The sequence below is a fragment of the Schistocerca nitens genome, chromosome 11, assembly GCF_023898315.1.
Source record: "Schistocerca nitens isolate TAMUIC-IGC-003100 chromosome 11, iqSchNite1.1, whole genome shotgun sequence".
In the NCBI taxonomy this organism is placed as follows: Eukaryota; Metazoa; Arthropoda; class Insecta; order Orthoptera; family Acrididae; genus Schistocerca; species Schistocerca nitens.
In genome coordinates, this window is record NC_064624.1 from 65,179,501 (window position 1) to 65,195,440 (window position 15,940).

A 15,940-nucleotide genomic window follows, 5' to 3' on the forward strand; every position below is an offset into this window, starting at 1 on the left:
TTTTTCTTTCTTCCCCATCCCCCCTCCCCAACTCATTATAGGCGCCTTTTTTTAGTTCTTGCTGATCTTTTGGGTGATTTAGTGTTTTCCCTTTTTGAAAATTATCCTACTTCTTCTAAAATTGCTGTCTAGCATTTTTGCTTGTCTTGAGCTGACGATCTTCCTAAAGCACATTTTCTTCCTACCCTCAAGCCCAGTTTCTCTTCCGAGTTTCCTGACCTTACGTTATCTAAAAGTGTAGATCTTGCCACCCAAAACACTTTAGACGTTTTTAAGAAATCCAATTCATTGCCTTCCTCATACCTACATCTGTCCAGCCATCTCCTGAAAAGAAATAAAAAGCGAAATCTAGAAAGAGGCACATTGGTCAGATGGTCTAAATGGGCACCCTAACAGTATTCGAAACTAGGCACCTTTACCTCTTGACAAACATGGTTGAATTACCGAAACACGTCATGAATTACTGCATTTGAACGCCACTCACAGGTTTCAATAATATATCACCAACAAATAAGACTAAAAAATCGAAGTTCTTACCGTGTGATTGAGTTGCTTAGATTGAAAAACTAAACTAAACTCTACCCGAATACGCCATGAAGGCCCAACGGTACCGACCGGCCGCCTTGTCATCCTGAGCCCACAGGCGTCACTGGATCCAGATATGGAGGGGCATGTGGTCAGCACACCGCTGTCCCAGCCCTATATCAGTTTACAAGACCGGAGCCGCTACTTCTCGATCAAGTAGCTCCTTTAGTTTGCCTCACCAGGTCTGAGTGTGCCCTGCTTGTCAACAGCACTTGGCAGATCGGATGGTCACCCATTCAAGTGCCAGCCCAACCTGACAGCACTTAACTTCGATGATCTGATGGGAACCGGTGTTACCACTGCGGCAAGGCCGTTGGCTGTTGCTTACACTGTGTCTACAAAATATTACATTCTAATGTAAGATATTAAGAAAAAAATCAGCTATAAGCACAGAATGTAGCTGATATTCTTGGTAGTTAGCAGGATAGTAAAATGGTGGCACTGCATGGATTTCATCTAGTTTCCGCTTTGAGAGCACTGTCCAAAGAGAAAATAGCCACGCACCTGCTATTGGGCCACCATCAGAAAACAGGGCACCCTACCCTATGGTGTTAACCCAGTGTACAGCTTCGTCGTTGGACGCACCAGCGTCATCGCACCTGTCATTGCGTCCACGTCTGGGTGAGTCGCCACCGTGGTCACAGTGGTGATAGCCAGCTGAAGTGCTGATCTACTGCTCGTGGAAGCATGGATTGCAATTCATGCCATGTTGATGTTTGTCCATTGCCCCTCTCGTGTTGTTGCAGTTTCAATGGATGGTGTTGTTGATGTAGAGGCAGGTAATTAAAGCCCTGTCTGAGCAGAGTGCAGCCCTCAAGATGACCGGAAAACGCTTTACAGGAAGTCACTGGATGTTGCAACCGTGCAGGAGACGCATTGCATCGCAGTGCCGGTTGTGGCGCGCCTGGCACAGAGCAGCAGGTGTCACGGACCGCCGCCGCCTGCAGAGGGAGATTAGCAGCCCACAGACGAGGAGGGTCGCGGCGGCGCCCTGGCGGTGGTTCACAGCATCACCTGGACCTCTGGCAGGGGACTCAGCGGTGGTCTCGCGTGCCTCGTGGCTGCCGACTGCACCAACCCCTGCTCCGTGCACGGTACATACACCACTGAAGGCTGCAACCACTGATTATGCATCTGATCCTCCTCTCCACTTGTTACATTCGTTCTGTCTGCTGCCACTTGTCCTGTTTCCTTAGACTAATGTCCCTCACTAAGCATAAGTGACAACACATCGGCCAGCCACTGGGAGACAGCAGGTTATGACGGCGTAAACACCGCATCTAGCTTCGTAAATGTCCTCTATTAACGAGGAACAGAATAAGATCGTTCAGGTATAACACAGCTGAAGCCACACACTAGTGATCAGATCCTGCAGGGCCACCAGGTTTCGGAGATGTTGATTGCTATGTCTCATCCGCTGTTCCAAATACACAACTGGGGGAAAAAGTACACCATCGTCAAGGACTGTGTAAGAGTGTTCCTGGAGCCACTCTGCGGAAATTCCAGAAGTGTGGGATGTTGCATTGTCCTGCTGGAATTGCCGACATCCATCTGAATGCACAATGGACATGAATGGATGCACGTGATCAGACAGGACGCTTACATACGTTTCACCTGTGAGAGGCTTATCTAGACGTATCACTGGTCCCATATCACTCCAAATGCACACGCCCCACACCATTACAGAGCCTCCACCAGCTTGAACAGTCCCCTGCTGACATGCAGGGTCCATGCATTCATTAGGTTGCCTCCACGCCCGTACCCATTGAAAGGTGGCTACACTGAGTAACAGCGCCAGAGATTGCGCTGAAGAGTATTATTACACCGCCTCCACTGGCAGTAGTTGTTCAGAGAATGTCGAGAGCAGTTGTAGTACAGAGGTTGCCGTGGGCAGTGCTTGTTGAGAGGATGTCGAGAGCAGTACTAGTTCAGAGGATGTCGCGTGCAGTTATTGTTCTGTTGGGCGAAACAGTAGAGGCTGTTCGGTTGGTGTTATCTATATATGGAAGATGTTGCAATGATCACAGTGTATTTTTCTTCAATATACAGGGTGTCCAAGCTATCTTGTCCACCCAAAATATCTCTGGAACAATAACAGCTATTGGAAAACGACTTTCACCGGTATCAATGCAGGGCTAGGGCCCATGAATGTACATACTTGGAAACATTCTAAAACGAAAGCATATGTGTTTTATAACACACACTTATGTTTTTTTAAATGGACCTCCTATATTTTTTCTTCAGCAATCCATAGCATGAAAAAGCACATACACAATGGCGTTGATTGCATCACAATATTCCCATCACATCCTGAGATATTGAGACGCGAAGTTGATGCTTGAAACACCCGACATGCTCTGCTAGCGCACGTCCTGAGGCTCAGGCGTGAACCCCATGCTGCCCGTAATCGCGATGTGATTGACATGTGTAATCACACTTCCCTACTTATCAAGAGGTCCGAAACGAATAATACGGTCTGCTGCCATCAACTCTCATAAGCACATAATGGTTTCCCTCTTGCACGTTTTATGTATCTATGTACACAATATGAACCAGTACCGATCGGTGTACACCCGTCAGGTTGTCTTATTTATCCTGCACACCCAAAATAAGGTTTATCTAATGCGTTATATTACCCATTGTGCCTGTCGCGCAAGGCCTGGCTCTACCTAGTCAAGTGTCCAACGTAGTTCCCACTACTGCCACAGTTACCACTTCGCCTTGTTTATGATTTGCGAGACGTGCAAACTCCTGTACTCCACCACCCTCCGAGGATCCCATTTGTTGTTGCTTTGGCGTGCAGTACACCACTTGCCAGTGTAGTCATGCATCAGAGTAATCTAGTGACGGCACGGAGGTAGTAAACGTTGTGAATAAACGTTGTGTTGTGGAACTTATATTGTACAGTATAATGTAGACACATGAAGATGTGGTAGAAATGCTGCTGATCTATGGAGAATGTACGTTGACCGGAAATACGTTATGAGATTGCTTGTTTGTTGATAGTATTGTTAGCGAACATTGTGATTATTGAGTTAATATGTCTTTTTTCTACCCTACTCTACATACCTGTACTGTACCCTGTTGTAGGTGGACGAAATGCTGTTCAGGCAGAACGACTGTACAGAAGACGATTCCCTGACAAGCCATCGCCTTCGCGCCGGATGTTTGGTCGTCTCACATCTCGTCTACGTGAAACGGGAAGCTTAAATCCAAGACCTCGACATCTTCCTAGAACACGCACAGATAAATGTGCTGAAGTTGCTGTGCTCGCTACCATAGCTGTGAATCCTCAAATCAGCACACGTCAAATTGAATGTGAAGTTGGTGTGTCGAAATCAAGTGCACAGCGTATTCTTAAACGTCATAAATTTCATCCTTACCATGTTCATTTACACCAGGATCTTCATGGAAATGACTTCCGCAATAGGGTAACATTTTGTCGGTGGGCTCAGCAAAAACTTCTGACTAATCCAAATTTTTTTGCAGATGTTCTCTTTACCGACGAGGCATCATTCTCCAACAAAGGAATTGTCAATATGAGGAATATTAATTATTGGTCCGCAGACAATCCAAAATGGCTCCGTCAGGTAGAGCATCAACGTCTGTGGAAAGTTAATGTTTGGTGTGTCATTATTGGAGATACCATTATCGGACCTTTCTTTATAAATGGCATCCAAAATGGCAGATAATACTCCAGATTTATACGACACAATCTTCCTATTCTCTTGGACACTGTACCTCTGAACCGGAGAATGGTCATGGGGTATCAGCATGACGGATGCCCTGCACATAACGCCTTACGAGTACGACGACTTCTGAACCGTAAGTTCCCTGGTACTTGGATTGGACGAGGTGGCCCAGTTAGGTGGCCTTCCTGATCTCTGGACCTTACACCGCTGAATTATTTTCCTTGGGGAGCAGTGAAGGATGCTGTTTACCAACATGAACCAACAACACCAGAGGACATGAAGCAACGCATTATTGATGCTTGTACAGCCATCAAAGAGGAAACAGTAGCACGAAGTAGGGCATCCTTCATCTGCAGAGTGACCCTATGTATGCAAGCCAATGGGCATCACTTTGAGCATGAGATGTGAACGCTATGTTTAGTATGTAGTGCTGGTATCACAGTGGAAGTTTCTACAAAGGGCCATTTTACCCAGTGATGTTAAGAAACATTTGTTTGCAACAATTTGTCATTTAACGCATTAGATAAACATAATATTGATAATTATGTGATAATAAAACTAATTGGTTAAACATGTTTACATTCATCTTCTATGTCCAACCTGAACTTCCCAAATCAAAACATTTTTACCTAAACAATGGTAAAACTCATAGCGTGTAGGCTTTCACGGCCGGCGTCTTCAGTAATTAAAACTTATGGGCTAAGAGGCCGTGGTCCAATAATAGAAATACTTCTCCCTGCCGTTTCGTTGCCAGCTGCGGGCAACATCATCTGAGGTGAGTCTACGACTGGCTGCTAGGCCGTGGAGGTCCTGTTTATATAGAGCGCGTAGAGGGCGCCACCACTCGTCACGTGTTGTCAACAGTAAAACTATCTCTGGCTGGCGTCATTACTCTCGATCGAAGGTAATCGATTGTCACATCTTTGGTACAGAGTCGATCGCCATATCTTATCTAGCTTCAAGCCTCCTTCTTTCCTGTTAAAATTATTGTGGTGTTTTAACAGGAAAGAAGAAGGCTTGAAGCTAGATAAGATATGGCGATCGACTCTGTACCAAAGATGTGACAATCGATTACCTTCGATCGAGAGTAATGACGCCAGCCAGAGATAGTTTTACTGTTGACAACACGTGACGAGTGGTGGCGCCCTCTACGCGCTCTATATAAACAGGACCTCCACGGCTTAGCTGCCAGTCGTAGACTCACCTCAGATGATGTTGCCCGCAGCTGGCAACGAAACGTCAGGGAGAAGTATTTCTAATATTGGACCACGGCCTCTTAGCCCGGAAGTTTTAATTACTGAACGGTAAAACTTTTAGTCCGCTTACTAAAACCATCAACATGAATTTTACTATTACGAGTGAATGATTAACTGTCACTTGCGCTAGATCTACAGTAAAGTAAAGTTTTAATGTTGAACAGCATTACCTTTTTAGTAACGGATTAACGATAGGCGAAGTTAACTTTGTTACAGAACCGCATCACCCCTAGCCTATGGGATAATACCTGCTGGAATGTACGACGTTAACGCAGAATGGCAGCAGACCGTATTATTCGTTTCGGACCTCTTTATAAGTAGGGAAATGTGATTACACATGTCAATCACATCGCGATTACGGGCAGCATGGAGTTCACGCCTGAGCCTCAGGACGTGCGTTAGCAGCGCATGTTGGGTGTTTCAAGCGTCAACTTCGCGTCTCAGTATCTCGGGATGTAATGGGAATATTGCGATGCAATCAACGCTATTGTGTATGTGCTTTGTCATGCTATGGAATGCTGAAGAAAAATTATAGGAGGTCCATTTAAAAAAACATAAGTGTGTGTTAAACAACACTTACGCTTTCGTTTTAGAATGTTTCCAAATATGTACATTCATGGGCCCCAGCCCTACATTGATACCGGTGAAATTCATTTTCCAATAGTTGTTATTGTTCCAGAGATATTTTGGGTGGACAAGATAGCTGGGACACCCCATATATATATATATATATATATATATATATATATATATATATATATATATATATATATACAGGGTGGGTGTAAACGGTATAAGGCGCCAAAATTATACAGATGGTACATCTCGGTGTGCTTGACAAAAAATTCTAATGACATTTTCTTGTATAATGTACTTTATTTTTGAATTATTATATCCTAATGTTCGTAGGATAGGTAGTATACGCAACCAACAGTACACGGCGTGCCGAGCTTATTGCCTACAGCAGGGCCGGCCAGAAATTCTGCACGCGTGTGGTGCTCCTGCATGTGTACAACTTCCGGGTCACAGCGTGCACGCCGTAACTGTCAGCGCTCATGTAGTGCATGTTTCTACGCACAGATGTCGCTTTATCCACTTGCTGGGATACTCTGTACCAGCGCATTCTAGTGCTCTTTCGACAGCTTGCAAGCCAACCATGGGAAGGTATTTCGTGTATTAAACATTTAAAATACTGTCACCGTATACTCATTGAGATGTCTACTTTTATGTTAACAGTTTAACCCAGTAAGACAAGTAATACAGTTAACAACCGTGCGTTTTTATTAAGGCAGCTTGACTGACGGCACGTAAATAAGCATAATGTTTTTGATCTAGTACAGGCGATCATTGTAGGCAAAACCACCCCTTCTTTCTGCCTCCTTGATTTCTATCTCACCATCTATGGCAGTCCTATCGCCCTCACCCCCACCCTTAAGTACCTTGGCGTCACCCTCGACCGTCGACTCTCCAGGACCCCCCATCTCCGGACAATCCAAGCCAAGGCTCGCTCCCGACTCCCGTCTCCTCAAGCTCCTTTCCGGCCATACGTGGGGTCTGGACCCCTCCACCATACTCCACACCTATAAATCCCTCATCCGCCCTATCCTTTGTTACGCCCATCCAGTCGGGATCTCCGCCCCCCCCTACCTTTTATAAATCCCTTCAAATCCTTGAACGCCATGCTGTTCGCTTCACCTATCGCACCCGTCTTCCCTCCCCCACGCGGATCCTGTACGATCTCATTCCATTCCCCCACCTCCTCCTTTTCCTTGAAAGGATACGGATCCTGTACACCGCCCGCAAACTCGATCCTCCTCACCCGCTTGTCTCGCCCATCCTCTCCCACCCCCGCCCCCTGCCGCACCTGTATTCCCACGTCCCGCCTGGTCTCCATCTCTCCACCCTCCTTACCCTCTCCCAAGGTGGCTTCTGCCAGCTCCCTCTCCCTGATGATGCCCTCCTCCCCTCCATCTACCCCTCTTACCAATTTTGATCCTCCCACCCTCTTCCTGTGTTTGCACCTTTGCGAACCCTCCCTCCCTTCTCTCCCTCTTCCCTCCCTCCTCTATATCTCCCCACTCCTCCCCGGGCTTCCCCTCCCCTGTCCCCCTCGTCCTCCCCACATCTCCTCAGCCATTGGCATCCTTGTTCTCCCCTCTCCCCCACCTCACCCTTATTCCCCTCTTGGCGGGTCCGTGGACTTGCACACATTATGTGGACATTCGCGCGCTGGAGATCATCGCCATCAGTGTCTCGTGTGTGCCGTCGTGTTTAATGTTCAGTGTTCACCGTCACACTCCATCGTTCACCAGTGCCATCGACATCTTCAGTGTTTGTGCTTCGTGTCAACAGTTTGTAGTGTGGATTGTCATCGAGTGTGAACGGCTTCATGTTTTTATGTTCATGTGTCTACGGTTTGTTTCCCCACCATTTTGTTCCAACTCTTGTGTCTTCTCTGTTTTTATCATTGTACTATCTTTGGCTGAAGAGCGGCGTCTTGTGCTGCTGCCAGCTTACCTGTTCTACGGGTTTTAAAATCACAATAAAGAAAAATTTGATCTAGTATTTAAGAAATAGAGCACTTAGCGACTTCGAACGAACCTTAGTCACGACTTCAAATAACATTAAACCAATGCAAGGTTTCCTATAACTAATTCTCGGTGCCCTCAGTTACACCCACATAATTTCTATCTCGCTGACCTCTAGATGATCACCTGTACCATTATTGCTATATCTTTCATCAGTTCCGTCTGAAATCTGCGTAATAACCGACAATTAGATGAATGTTATGTTTTATCGAATTGAACTGAGCGTAGCCCTTCACACATTAAAAAAAAAAAAAAAAAACCTAAATGTAAGTATACAACAAGCAGTTTAATGACCAATTTTCCTGATAATAATGTAACATTGAGCATAATGAGGCAATAAGCACAGGTAGTAAACAATAATTTTTAATTATGAAAGGAATAAATCCAAACACCGCTTATCACTGATCATGCGAAATGATATATTTAATATCGGGCACAAAAGCACCGCTCATTGACAAACGCAAGCAATTGCGGGAGATTTTCATCACTGATGCTTGTTCGAAACGACCGAGAACATAGATCTGCCGTCCTTTGCTTTTTCACAGTACCTGCCATTTCTCAGTACTTCTCTGTTAAGGTTACAGTCACCAGGGGTAAACGAGACTGGGTATGTTGCGCTCTTGCTTGTATCACATAAACAAGGAAGAGGAGCCGCCGCCGTTCATTTAGGACACATGTCTAATAACTGATGTCGCTGTCGCTCGCTGTCGCACATGTGCGCACATGTGCAGCACTTCCCCACGTCTAGACACTGTGCTGCGATTGGCCGGCCTTGGCCTACAGTGATGGAGCGGCCAGAGAAAGGCAACGAGCCGACCAGAGGATTGAAATCATTAGACGTGTACAACGACGTGGTGTGATAATCAGGTGGTACCGAAAAAAGGAATGTAAACGGTTTTTGAGTTGTCAAGAATGTGTAATTCGCTTTACGTGAATTGAATACAACCAGTCTGTTTCTCAACAAGTCGATAACGAAGGTCGTAGTAGTAATGACAAGCTAATATCAAACTCAATGTATTTCCATTAGTACAAATTCAATCAATCACCAAGTAGATAGTTGAGCATTAATTACAATTAACTGACAAGCTAATATCAAACTCAATGTATTTCCATTAGTACAAATTCAATCAATCACCAAGTAGATAGTTTAGCATTAATTACAATTAACTGTTTCACCTTTTTACGGCGATGCCATAACGAATACTAAATTCACATTATTTTCCTTCTGTACAACAACATCGTAACGAAAAGAAAACCCATTACTTCGTTTCCTCTTACACCAATACTACAATAAATATTCGAAATGACCACCATTCGCTTCTACACATGCTTCATTACGGTGAACCCAGTTTCGTCGCACTCGTTCACACACATGCACATTGGCCTTTATGGTATTGGCAGCATCTAAAATCTTCTGCGTCGATTCGTCCACATTATTTACTGGCTCAGCATAAACAAGTTCCTTCATATGGCCCCAGAAGTAAAAATCCAGTGGATTTAAATCAGGGCTGCGTGCTGGCCATAGACGTGGACCCGAACGCCCGATCCATCGTCCTGGAAATCGACTGTCCAAAAATCTGCGTACTCTGTGACCAATGTGGGGTGGAGCACCATCGTGGAGGACCCACAACGTTGGTAACAATGTTTCCTCTAGAAACGTTCGGTAATAGTTACCAGTCAAACGTGCAGGTAAAACATAGGGCCCAATAATGTAATTATCGAGCATACCCGCCCACACATTTACGGAAAATCGTCGCTGAAAATGTGTTGCCACTACGTGGCGAGGATTGTGTACACTCCACGTGTGCATGTTATGGAAATTAGTTATTCCGTCGCGAGTGAAACACGCTTCATCTGTGACGAGTATTTTGTTGACAAAATCATGCTGCGCACTGTGTAACAAAAACCACTCTGAGAATTCACGTCGTGGAGGGAAATCTTGTTCTTCCAATGCTTGTACGCTTTGAATGTGGTAAGGCCGCAGGCGCTCCTCTTGCAAAGTGCGATGAACGACAGTGTGCGGTATACGCTCGTGGCGGGCGATGCTTCTAGCACTCTGAGAAGGATCCTCCTGGATGCAGTCCAGAATTCTTTCCTCAGCTTCCAGTGTATGATCGGCGAGTTGTGGGCCTCTGCCTTCTGCGCGGGGCAGTAAAGAGCCAGTGTCTCTCAATCTAAGGAAATTAAATACGTACTCTTCAGTTGTATTCTGTCATGATGTAACAAAAACGGAAAGCATTTCAGAACAGAAGATACGTTTCGCATACGAACGAAAATTTACAAAGGTGCCGATAACTACTGTACTTTATTAAGATGCACATGCATTATAATCGCATACAAGTAGAGAATTACAATGACACAAACCTTTGGTGCACAGCAGCAAATGTCTTTCGTGCAGGAAGTCGTCGTTGTGGGAAGCGTTCCCCATTAATTCGTACAGCTGCCCTTGCAACACCTTTGGCCTCGCCATAAATTAAATGCATATCGCATAGTTCATCTATAGTAAATCTCCTTTCCATCCTGACAATATATATATATATATATATATATATATATATATATATTGCAACGTCCCCTTAAAAAAATTATACGTTACTGCTTAAACTGAAACACAATATTTTTAGCGCAACGCAGTCTGACTTTCAATAATCCCAGCAAAAGAATGGCCCTGACTAACATTAACCTATACCTTTCAAAAATTACTTACCTCACAAAAATCTTCGTTACACGAACTACTGCAATACAGCGAGCGCCAATACTGCCAGCTAAATAAAAGATTCTAACTACTGAAGCCACTAACTACTGATAGGCATATTTAGCAAATGAAAGATTTTGACAGAGAACAAACAGTGTATTTACCTTAATAGTGTTCAAAAGTCAAAATATATATATCAGTTCATGACATCCAGTCTTACAAATTTACTGTCTCTGTCCAGATCATCCGCTCTCAAATTTCCACCATCTCTCTCCCCACATCCACCACTGCTGGTGGCTCACCTCCAACTGCGCAACGCTATGCGCTGTTAACAGCCATCTGCCCAACACTACAATAGCAACTATTGCAACAATGCCGACCAGTCTCAGTATGCACACAGCACAGTCAGTGATTTTCATGTAGAGCACTGTGTGGCGTTACCAATAAAAAAAGCCTACTTTCATAGCCCCCATGCTCCCCACAAAAATTTTTACAGATTGGTTTGGGCAGTGGCCAATACAAAAAAAAATGGCTCTGAGCACTATGGGACTTAACATCTATGGTCATCAGTCCCCTAGAACTTAGAACTACTTAAACCTAACTAACCTAAGGACAGCACACAACGCCCAGCCATCACAAGGCAGAGAAAATCCCTGACCCCGCCGGGAATCGAACCCGGGAACCCGGGCGTGGGAAGCGAGAATGCTACCGCACAACCACGAGATGCGGGCAGTGGCCAATACAGATTTGAAAAAAAATTTTCATAGTTACGATAACAAAGATATCAAATGCACAGACTTATTGATACGCTGTTAGTCAAAAGCAAAAATTGTTCTCATAAAGACAGTCCTGATCATTTATCACAATAGTAATTACAGTTTTTTTTCACAAAGCCTCATTAGTAAAAGAAATTGCGCACAGAAGTAGTGGATTTCCATGCAGTCTTGAAGAAGTAATGTTGTCCATCCAACAGAAAGACAGTGCTGACTCTTGACATGCAGACAGGTAATGGACCACAACAGAGCAAACCCACAGCAGAGTCAGTCGAAGTTGAAGACTATTGGTAGGTAGGTCATCACAGAGCAGACCACTGTAGTCTTGTTAGAGATTACTGTATTGGTGGGCCACCAGAGGTGTAGACCCATTGCAGTCCTTGTAGAAATAATGGTATTGGTGGGCCATCAAAGATGCAGACCCACTGCAGTCCTTGTAGAAATAATGGTATTGGTGGGCCATCAAAGATGCAGACCCACTGTAGTCCTTGAAGAGACGGCCAGCAACCATCTGTTGCGACTGTGCAGGAGCACAATCACCATCGAAGAGTCTTGCAGACAATATAGCAAGTCCATAAACCACCACTTCTGCACTCACAGAGTTTTTGCAATTGTCCTTAGAACCAGCAATGCTGTTAACCAGTCCCTTGCTGAATTATCAACACACATGCAAGCACTAACAGTACCAACTTCTCACATACTGTGCATATATTATGACCAACAGAAACGTGTGCAGTGAAATGATACTTAATTTGAAGAACTGGTGTCTATACAATTATAAATTTACAACATAAGAATACAATGACAAAGGTACAAAATACATCAATAAAGAACATAACAGTACAGATAACATTTGTAGTAACACAGGCTTTACAAAATAATAGAAATAAACATATACATCAGTGTTACAGGAATTATGACATAAGTAAATATATAAAATAATGAGAATAGTTTTCAAAACATGAATTTCACACATGAGCATTGAAACAGAACGGAATTAATAATGTCTAAACATCTTTACAAAGTAAATAACATATTATTAATGCAAATTATATTTGAGGATAACAGTATTCCTCATCATAGTGAATGTAGCTTAGTACTAGAAAAATTCTACAACATAAATCTTATTAGTTAAACACATAACGACAGGAAAAACACAAATGCACAAGAGTACACAAACACATAGCAGAATAACACAGGAGGAAAGGACAGGGTTTTTTTAGTATAATATTTGGTACTGCAGTCCAACCCAAAACTTCATTCCACAGATCTTTCGTCTTATTTCAACATTTGTTTCCACCAAAAAAATCCTATCGAAGCATGCTTTCTGTATTTATATGTTCACATATTTCTTACCTCATTATTTATTTTCCATTATCTTACCTCATCATATATTTCCAAGAAAATCCTACCTAAACCTGTTTTCCCTAAACCCTACTTTTTTGTTCATATCCTCTTTCAAAATACTTTTTTGGCCAAACCATTTTCTTATAGCTTCTCGATGCATTTCTTCCAATTCATCACAACTCGTTCTCTTATATAGCCTACCCCATCTTAAGCTAACTTAAATCTAATGAGCTCAGATGCATAAACTAAGGGATGAGGCAATGCAGCGGCACAAAACAACACAAACAGCAATGACAAAAAAATGGAAATTGGCATAGCAAGCAGCAGTAAATGTAATAACTTATATTTTAACATGACAAGCCCACAAGCAGAAAAAATAGTACACTGAAGACAACAATGCTGATAAGGGAAATGTATATTCACATCTTAACATCTATGTAATTAAAGTGGTGCACCACAAAAACTTATTCTACAAAAAATTACCAAGTACTTGAAAAGAAAATTATATATGCAGTTACTGTTATTAGTCCCTTCTTGTTGTTCTTTCCTTTCCAAGTGCTTTTTCGAAGAATGTGGATCATAAAATTATTGTTTAATACATCTGATGACAGAAAGATTAGCAAATGCATTTAATTTTATTTTATATAACCAATACTGCAACACAGCTGGAAACCAGATATCAAATGAAATAAGCAACTATGTAAAGCAAAGCTTAAAAACATCATTCAATAGCCATGTGGCATTTCATAAGTCAGTAGAAATTCTCTCAAATCTCGTAGAAAGACACTTGTCATAATCAGTTGTGCAGATGTAAGAATATTTCCCATCAACTCATAAGCATATCAGCAAGTAGCAGAAAGTACATGCACCACAGTATAATCATATGTTTCCAAGTAATAGCGTGTCATATTTGCGATGCTTTCTCCAAAGGAATGTCAATAGCAAGGTTAATGGCCTCTTTTTTCTCCACCTAATGGCTTTTTCTCCAGGTGGCTGGCACAGCTGGCCGCTCACAATGCATTACGTCAAGGTCACTTGGCTTTCTTACCGCAATATTTACGACGGCAATTTTCACTACAGTGACAGTCTCATAGAAAAAATTTCACAGGTCGACAATTAGCGTTACAAATGTGTAGAAACAAAATCCTATAAATATAACAGTGTCCAAAAAATTTTCGTCGGCATTGTAATACATTCACCCATTTACACACATTTCATAACTCTTAAAGTACGATTCTTGGTTTCCAACATCCTTTTTCACAAATCAGCGTCCCTAACCACTACTCATTATTCCTTACCTTATTACACATATACATATTCGTCGACATTCTTCAATATTTCATCATTATAAATATGTAGCATAATCAAATTCCTCATATAGCATCAGCTTATTGATCATAAAGATACCTCAACAGCATAATACACATTGTCGTCGTAAAAATAACATCATAACACCTCAGTAAAATCTCAAAAGCGTCGTAGCTTTCTGCAATAATGTCAAAACCTTAAAAAAACTCTCTCCTCATATCAATAGTGTCATCTACCTCAAACGTACTTTAAAAATCATGCTCCCTTACCAAATACGACATTCAAAGCTCTCATAGTATCACAATGGTTCCGAAAATAATATGAACAGTTCACAAAGTACAGACAAAATACAATTTCATAAGTGTGAAGTTATCCAACTGTGTAATTAAGTAAACAGCTATCACTGATGTAGTAAAAAAAAAGTTTCTCTCTCTCAGTTAAATGATCAGATAGCTGTGTAATTCTGTGTTACAGAAATATGGTACTGATGTGTAAAGTTGTATAAGCAAATACCATATTAGGTAGGGCTCCTTGTGCTTGCCAAACACATGGTACACAAAGTAAGTGTGTACCCCCTGAGCATTAACGTAATTATAACCTCAGGTATTACAGATTACAGCAATGGAATGAAATGTATCACGGAAAACCTTTGTATCATTTAAGTACAAAATTAATCACTCAAATGCGTGTCCCGTAGCGCTAAATGTGCGTCTTGCTGTAAGATAATTCTGTGGAAGTGTCGTAGTTATCGTCCTCTGTAAGCAAAGTTCTGCTGAAGTCAATGTACGCACCTCCCCATAAACAAAAGTGAAATGCTTTGCATATAGATATCTTAGTTATTACGCTTATTCCCGTGATGAAGAAAGTACTGTGCTGTAACGTATTGTTGTGCTACGGAAAAGGCTGTCTCATTGTAGCTATACCACAAAAGTTACTACTAAAACATGTTTTACTTTCCAGAATAATACAGAAAAACTGTGCAGATATAAAACAGATACACCGCAAAAGCAACTATGTAAATTGTCACTCATTAGCAGTGTAGTGATATAAATCGTGTAGCTGTCAAAGAAACCAAATACTAAGTGATATTTAATCTCACAGAAAGTACTTCAAATAAAGAATTTATTTTCAAGTAAACCAAATGTTGCATTAAAATCTCGTTAGTAGTATATATTCTAAATATGTAAGCCTTATAGTCGTTACGTAATCGTGCAGCTAACCAGCAAGAATGTACACACACAGTAACACTGTGTCCTCTGTTCACTATAACAATGCATTCGTAATTACTTGTCTAAATACGTTCCCTAGGTTATTGACTTGATAGTTCACTTTAAAACATAGTTGCATGTTAACAGTTTCTAAGTCTGACGACGTGTACTAGTAATTTGAAGTGAAAAGTTTTATGGCAAAGACAAAGATAGAAAGCAGATTATCTCTCAATAAGCGGTTTTACATGTGAAATGTGGTGCAATCCTTTAGTCTTCATAGTACTCAGAGTTTGAACTTGAACGCAATTATCATGCGGTATACGTCGGTAAAGAATACTGGAATTTTTCTCAAGGCTAGCCTCTATGTTATTTTTCTCAGAGCCAGCCGGCGCAAGTGGCTGCCTGCAGTGCGAGTCATTGTCTGTCTCTTTGTTGGCGTGCGTCGTTATTGGGATTAGGAGACCTAACTTGTACAAATTCACCTTGCC